Source organism: Aulonocara stuartgranti, assembly GCF_965226115.1.
Source record: "Aulonocara stuartgranti genome assembly, chromosome: 10".
In the NCBI taxonomy this organism is placed as follows: domain Eukaryota; kingdom Metazoa; phylum Chordata; class Actinopteri; order Cichliformes; family Cichlidae; genus Aulonocara; species Aulonocara stuartgranti.
The window spans coordinates 22,829,821-22,837,813 of record NC_138946.1 but is presented as its reverse complement, the minus strand read 5'-3'; positions in this window follow the sequence as shown (position 1 = coordinate 22,837,813).

Below are 7,993 nucleotides of genomic sequence, written 5' to 3'. Positions count from 1 at the left end.
TTACTATACACTTTGCAATAATACCACTTACAGCTTATCATGAAATATCCAGAAGGGTTTAAATTTGATTTCTTGTGACTAAATGTTTAAACATCACCTTTCTTGCTAGCTGTTGTCATAAATGCTAGTTAGTTAAATGTGTTATTCCTATTTTATAAATGTTCAGCGACATTTAGAATGTGATTTGACTAATGAAAATGTAATTAGGGGTTTTATATGAGGATTTTCTGTCTTTTAGACTAGTTGACTAGTCCATTTCTTTTTTCTGTTTAAATAAGTAGAAAATCAACCGCCAGAAACATTGCCAGTATCATTGGTGGCATCCTATTACAGTATTACAAGTTCTTCAGAATGACCCAAGTGTTGGTAAAGACTAACTGCACGGCTTGGTGCTTGATTTTTATACACCCATAGCAAGGGACTGAAAACACCAGAATTTAAAGGTTAGGAGGTGTGGGCCTATACTTCTGTCCATAAAGTGTACTGTAAGTGAAACTAAACAAAAACTGCATTAGCAGTGTAGTTAAAGCGAAACAGAAACTTACATGCGTGTAGAATAAGTAGCTGTCTGTGGTGGTTGAAGCTGACTTTCCAGAGGGAGCTGCTTCTATATTCATTGCTGTTCCTGCTGCTGGCTGGATGTCTGAAATAAAAATCTTAAATAACATAATATGACTTGTTGTGCTACCAAATGTCTAAAACATAAAGCTATTATTATTTGTTATGTATTTGAAATTAGATAAAAACGCAAAACTAAAACCCCATTTAAATATCTTTTATCAAATACATTGTAAGAAGCTGCCAAAAAATAATCTTGTTAGCATCAATTCCTGTGATACAGCCTTCAGACTTCCTTTAAAAGTAAACCCGCCTTTACTTTTAAACATATATATATATCATTAGCATTATTTATATGTTGAAACCACAGATATGAAAAGATTTTATTGACATATAGCCCTGTAACCTCGTAATGAGGCTACATCTGCTAGCATAATCAGCGTTACACTGACGCTAACATTAGCATGACTGTCACAGCAGCTGCACATTTAGCAACTTCTTTATCAATAGTTCAACTAAACTTCCACACATAAAATTACCCAAAATAGTGGTTCGCTACAAAAAGACAGAGATCATAGGATATTGTGTCAATAATAAGTTACTACTAATAAAGTAAAGGTTTAGAAGAACTAATTTGGTAAGCTAGTAAGTTCCATTTCTAGCTGCACACATGACATTGCGATACAACATTAAATGTTCTGTAGCTTCATGCTGTGTGGATTACATAGGTGCTGTAAATGCATCATGTTGTGCTTTCAGCTGCATAGACTCAAAACCTGCTTTAACATTCATTATTCAGCACGGAGAAATGATACATGTTTGAGAGATACATCAGTGCACTCTCTGGGTTTCTGTTGATAAATAATACATATTTAATCTGTTCACTTGCACAATATAAGACTCCCGAGTGAAGCAAATTTACCACATTACAAAGTGAGAACTTCCCATTGTGGTTTTTCTCTTTTACTCTCACTGATTTCACATTTTGATGCTAAAAAAATATCATTTTAAGATTTTTCTCATAGTCCTGCTTTTGTGTGCTAGGATTGTTGTGAGTCATCAATAAGGTACTAAATAGGATGTGATAATTTCAATAATGACCATGGTTACTGAGGGAGAGAAAAGAGAGGTGGTGGTGCTGGGAAGGAGGGGGGAAGTAAACCTTTTAGTGTTATTAAAGCTTAAGCAGTGCAGACGGCATGTGGCTACATCCTGGGAAATACCACAAGAGAGTCAAGGGGGAAGGAGAGGAGTGGTAATAAAGCTGATTGTCTGATAGGATGTAAAGTAATGAAACTTGGTGGTTATTCATTCACTTAAAGGTCAAAGTGTGTCTTTATTGACATGTGGATAGCTGTGATTGACTCTCCGTTGTGACCAATATACCTCTGCATCAACAAGCACCCAACATTCACAGGCACACGCATATGCACAGACCATAATAAATATCTAAACAAAGGCCTTGCTGAGGATGTAACCAGACTGGTTGCTGTGGTGACATGAGGGCAGTAACGATGTTAAACACCACAGAGACTGCAGCAGTGAAGGGCAGAAACAGCACTGCACCGCATCTCCTGCAGTCGCCACACAGTAGCACGTCAATACTTAAGACTCATGATGAAAAGTTAGAAACACATTGCGCTGTGTTTCATTCTGCAGCATTGCAGCAGCAGCACACAAGCATAAGATAAATAACAGGTCAGGCACCTGAGCTATTTCTAATTAAAGTGATATGTAAAGAACTTAAACTTACCATGTGAACCTCTAAGAATCTGTGTTTAATTTATGATACTATCTACTTAATAGAAGCTAAGAATATTACAATATTTTGTATTTCATGTTCTCTTAATACTGCTGTAAAATAAAGCTGTCTCAATGCCCACATACTGTACCAGCACATTTATACTATAGCACTGCAGTCCATTTAGTAGAGCACAGCCACATACACTCAAGGAGTTCACCAACTGTCTCCCGTGAATTAAAGCATGAATTAACAGCACTGGTTGCACTTTAAGTTAACTTAGAAAGTTATTTCATATTTAGTTTATAATTAACTGTTAACAAAACAATGAACTGAGAATTACTAATTTGATTGATCATTTGTTTATAAACTACTGAATATTATAAATGCACATATTCCTTAAATAAAAAACTCATTATAAAATGTAAATACAATGAAATACTGTACAGTGCATTTGCACTTGGATGAAGGTGAAATTGCTAATATTGTAACCAGTGTATAAATACACATGAGTAGTGGCAACGGCATCAAAACAAGGCAGAATCTGAAGAAAATTAACACTCAGTCAGACAATGTACAACAATATGGCCCAGACAACAAATCCATAAAATTACAACATGAAAATCCACAGTACCAAAAATCCTCAACAACTTAAAAATATAAAAACATACAGCATTAAAGATAACAAATGTGAGTGAATATTCACCCACTGTTTACTTTTGTGTGGACTAGCTGTTTGATTATGTTTAATTTAGGTGAAATTACAGCATTAACAGTGCACCTTAAAAGCACTGACGCTTAAAGCCGTCTGGTCTGTAAAAATAGGAAGCGGAGGGAGGGACGGGGGAGGCGTCTTTATAAGAAGCATCGATACGTAACGAGCCGGGAGTGAAATTTGTCTTGTTACTGCTGTTCTGATGTGTCATCACGCTGATGCCACAGGACACCTTGTGAGAAGCTCAGATGCCAGCAGCAATGTCATAACACAGTGTGAAAAATAATACGAGAGCCAATTAGAGTGTAATTATTGTTGTTTCTTATCAGCTGGGACAAATAAAATATTAAAATATAATAACCAGTTCAATTAAACTCTATAAGGAAATTAGTTTTTAATACACAGGCTAAAAACAGAGTAACAATGGTTAAACCTTAACAATCTTTAGTAAACATTGTTAATGTATCTCCTATCAGATGTTTCTTATTCGAGTCACCACAGCAGCTCATTTGCTTCCATATATATATATATATATATATATATATATATATATATATATATATATATATGTTTTTAATATATTCACTGTCCATTCTCTGACCATGTACAACTATTCAACTGTGCCTCTTTAACTTCCAACTTTCCAATTTAAATCACAATTTATTAAAGTTTAATTAGCTGAAGCTGAAGCTTACACACTGACTTTATTAAACCTATCCTACTGACAGTAACTTATTTTTCTTAGCTTAAGTTAAATAAACAAAACAACCCCCAACAGGGTGTACCCCGCCTCTCACCCTATGTAGCTGGAATAGCCTCCATCCCCCCTGGATAAGGAAAAGCAGAAGAGAATGGATGAATAGATGGAAAACATCAGTAGAACATAATAAATATTAATACAGTTGAATGAAAAATGAACAAACCAACACTGCCTGGCAATAAAAAAATAAAATTGAGTGCGACCAGTTTGCGGCGGTGATCGAGGTGCATTCCACACGTTAACGCACTTTTCAGCATCTTCACCCTGATCCACTGGGAGAAGCTGAGCTCCTTGACTTCAGTCACTCACTCTGCAGACTGCTGCCCTGCAGTATTATGACTCAGATGATGTATTTCTTATGCTTTCTAGACACGCCACCACTCATCAGTTTCACTTGTACTCATATCTGTTTCGGATTAGGCTAGCTTTTTGTGTTGTCCAGCTTGAAAGTGAGGTGTTCGTCGCATATACTTCATCATTCTTTTGATTATCAGTATAATGGTTACATTAGACCTCTCGGCACATGGCTTTTTAGTGGCTACACGAGGCACCATCTGTGTCACTTCTTTATTTGTCTTTGTTTATTTCAGCAAAACCAGATCTGACTTATGTGGGTATCTTACCTCCTCTTGGCTGTAGATTTTACTGTAAGCACATCATCAGATTATTGCTGTGCTTTTGTGACCACACAGATCTCTGTGTGAGTCTCTCAGTGCGACCCCTGGAGAATCCAATCAAGTGTAGCAATGTTTCTGGTCATGTCAGCCTTTAATTGACCTTACCACCACTGTAAATGGATATATATTCAGAAAATAGACGTATTTTTTCCTCCTCTGTGCAATCATACCAATCCTTTCACAGAAATCCATCAGCGTCTTCCCATCAAATGCCCTTCTGCTCTGTGACCCACTCTCCACAGCTGATCCGCTGTTATAGTGGTGATAAGGCAGCAGTAAGATGGGAAATCATTTCATTATGCCTCTCCTGTGTTCCTTTGATATTTCCCTCACTGCCCACTCACTAATTCATAAAGATGAAATTAGAGTTGGCTTATTCTTCTCTGGAGCCTGTTCCTTGTCTAGTCTCCTGTCTTGGATCATCAATTTGTGTCAGTCTCTATTCTGCTCTCTGCAAGTGACTCGGTCGCCTTTTGAGATATCCCTGCTTGGCACAGTGTCTCTCCTCATCCTCGCTCTCTGTCTCCATCTGGTCCATCTCCACCTGACTCATTCTTATTTTTTCTCCCCCCCCCACATCTTTATTCTGACCTCAGCTTTATCTTTGCCCTTCTCTGTCTTTACTCCTGAAAACCTGCTCTGGCTGTTTCACCTGGAGCTCACAGAGAATCCATATTAATTCCATTTGCTTTCACTCCATGTTCCTTTTCCTGTTTGTTTATATCTGTCAAAGCAGCTGAGCTTCAAATCCAGTCCGTGCCCATCATCTCCCCTCTCCTAAACCGTCTTAGACTCTGTCTTCTTCCCTGTTCTTTAGCCAGAAAGGATTTTCTGATCCCATTTTAGAAAGACTGCTGACAAAAACTGGGAACAGTTTGCTGTTTTTCTTTTCTGCTTTTAAGTCATATGTCACTGCCCAATATATATATATATATATATATATATATATATATATATATATATATATACTGTCTGACTAATATATTTAAAGCTGCAAAGGTTTTCATTTTCAGCCTTCTCAGCCTTCAGTCACCACTGTTCTGATATCTTAGTGGATTAACTCATCTTTGAGAAAGACAGATTTGGGGTACGTCTCAAAAGTACCCTCAATAACACAACTCTTGCAATCTGCTGAAACTCTGCAGCTTTTCTGGTAATTTTGATAAGTGGAAGCATTTTTTTCCCTTTTACACAGACCATGCTGTGTTCATGACAAGGGAGAGTTGTGCTTTCTTCATTTTCCAGATTTATGCTTTGATGGCCTCTTTAGGGTGTTGTAAAAAGGAAATAAAGCCTGAATACTGCGATAATATTTAAGATCTGCATTTAAGATCTGGCTGTCTCAGCTTTTTCTCTATATATATATTCACTCAGCACCATGTTATGTTTAGTTGGCTTTGTCCTGGTTATTTTAGGGTTCGCCTGCACAACCCCACTCACACCTAACATTTGATCACCCATCCAGCTGCTACACACTAAACTGTTTTTTTCTTTATTTGCTGAATAAAATGGTACATTTTTGATCAGTCTGTGTCTCTCCCATTATTTGTTATGGCTGTTGAGTCCGACCATGACGAATGTTGCATGAAGAATGTTTCATGTGCAGACACACATGCAGTACATCTGTTCCCCACAAATGTGCAAAGATGCCATTTGTCATTGAATCTTTCACTGGGACCCAAATTAGCCACTGTAGCAATAAATTCAGGAAACATGGACAGCACGGGTGTTATGTGTTCTCCTTTTGGCAACACTGGCCTGGTGCCTACAAAAAATGATACATTTTATTTGTAGTTAACATGAATTGCGGCTATTCATCTGCCATTTGATACCACTCTTATTTTGCTGATCATGCATGGCTTTAAGATTGGCTTCAAGCAACCCGCAGCAGAAACCTGGAAATATAAATTTAGTGAGAAAATGCTTTTAGCTAGTTAAAGTTTAATAGTTATTGAAATTATGCCAGGCAATATGATAGGCAATCCCAGTGTGATCACATTATCAGTATGGCATTCTTTCTCACGTGGTCCTTTCTCATGAGAGGTTAGAGATTTTTTCAATACAAAAGATTAAGGATCCTAAAACACGACACAGTGTCAGACAGGTAGAGCAAAACAGAACAAAGGACACTCTTTAATCTGGCACAGTAATAGTTAAACAATTTCAAAAGCATATATTTCAAAGACTGAGATGTCATAAGAAACAAATGCAAGAAACGAAAGCAGAAAACTGTCAAAAACCAAAGGGGCTAAAGACAAGAATCAGACTGACATGAAACAAATGCATAACAAACTAATTAACTGATTAAAAGAATATTAACCAGGGCATGTAAAACAATCATAACATTGTAACAAATAGAGGCAGGAAATAAAAAGCAAAAGATTCACAAGGAAAGTAATCTGAGTTTAACTGAGACGTGAGAAGCACACAAAGACAAACAGATGGCATGAAGGACCCACAGGAGACACAGGGGCAAGTTAACCACTAAGAACCACGACAAGTCGACACGACACTATCATCTTTTGTTCTTGAAATGCATAAACAATACATATTTACCACATACTAAATTAATAAAACTTTGCTAGTACTTTGTTGGATCCCGTTCATTCTTGCCTCTTTTAGATGCCTTTGTTCTTTGTGGAATAGATTTCACAAATTTAACAAGGTGCTGGCAAAATTTCTCAGATTTTGATTCGTATTGACATGATAGTATTGCAACACTGCCACCAGCAGCCTGGACAGGAGGAATTCATGCTTTCATGTTGTTTACATCAAATTGTGACCCTACCCTCTGAATGTCAGAGCAGAAATCATGGCTCATAAGCCCATGCAACATTTTTCAGTCTTTTGTTGTCAAATTTTGGTGAGTTCGTGCAAATTTTAGCCTCAATTTCCTGTTCTTAGTTCTTGGCCTTCTGTTTCTACAATCACAGTGTTCTGCATTCAGAGACTCTCTTCTGCAAAACTTTGTTCTAACAAGGCCTTATTTGACTCACTGTTGCCTTCATATCAACTTAAAGCAGCCTGGCTTTTCTCCTCTGACCTCTGACGTTAACAAGGCATTTTTTCTCAGAGAAGTGCTGCTCGCTAGATATTTTCTTATTTTGGACTAATCTGGCATAAACAACATGCCACCTTCAAAGTCACTTAAATCACCTCTGATGCTCAGCTTGAACATCAGCAAGTCGTCTCTATGCCCACAAGCTGCCATGTGACTGGCTGATTAGATAGTTGAGCAGATAATTCAACTGCTCAACTGCTAATGAGCAGTCGAATTAATAAAAAGACCAGTGAGTGTAGAGCTGCTGATGTCGTTGTTCTTGGAGATTTTTTTGTTGTTTGATTTTTTGCATACTGTGTGTGCATGTGTGATGACATGATTTAGAAGTGCACAGCCAAAAATGAACATGCTGCTTCATGATGTCAGCTGCAACTGCCAAACAGGATAAGTGTACATCACAAAGACATTGTCCTCACACACAGGGTGGCTCACGATTGGCTCACAATTTCAAACATCCCCCACCTGTGCACCTCTGTCCCCT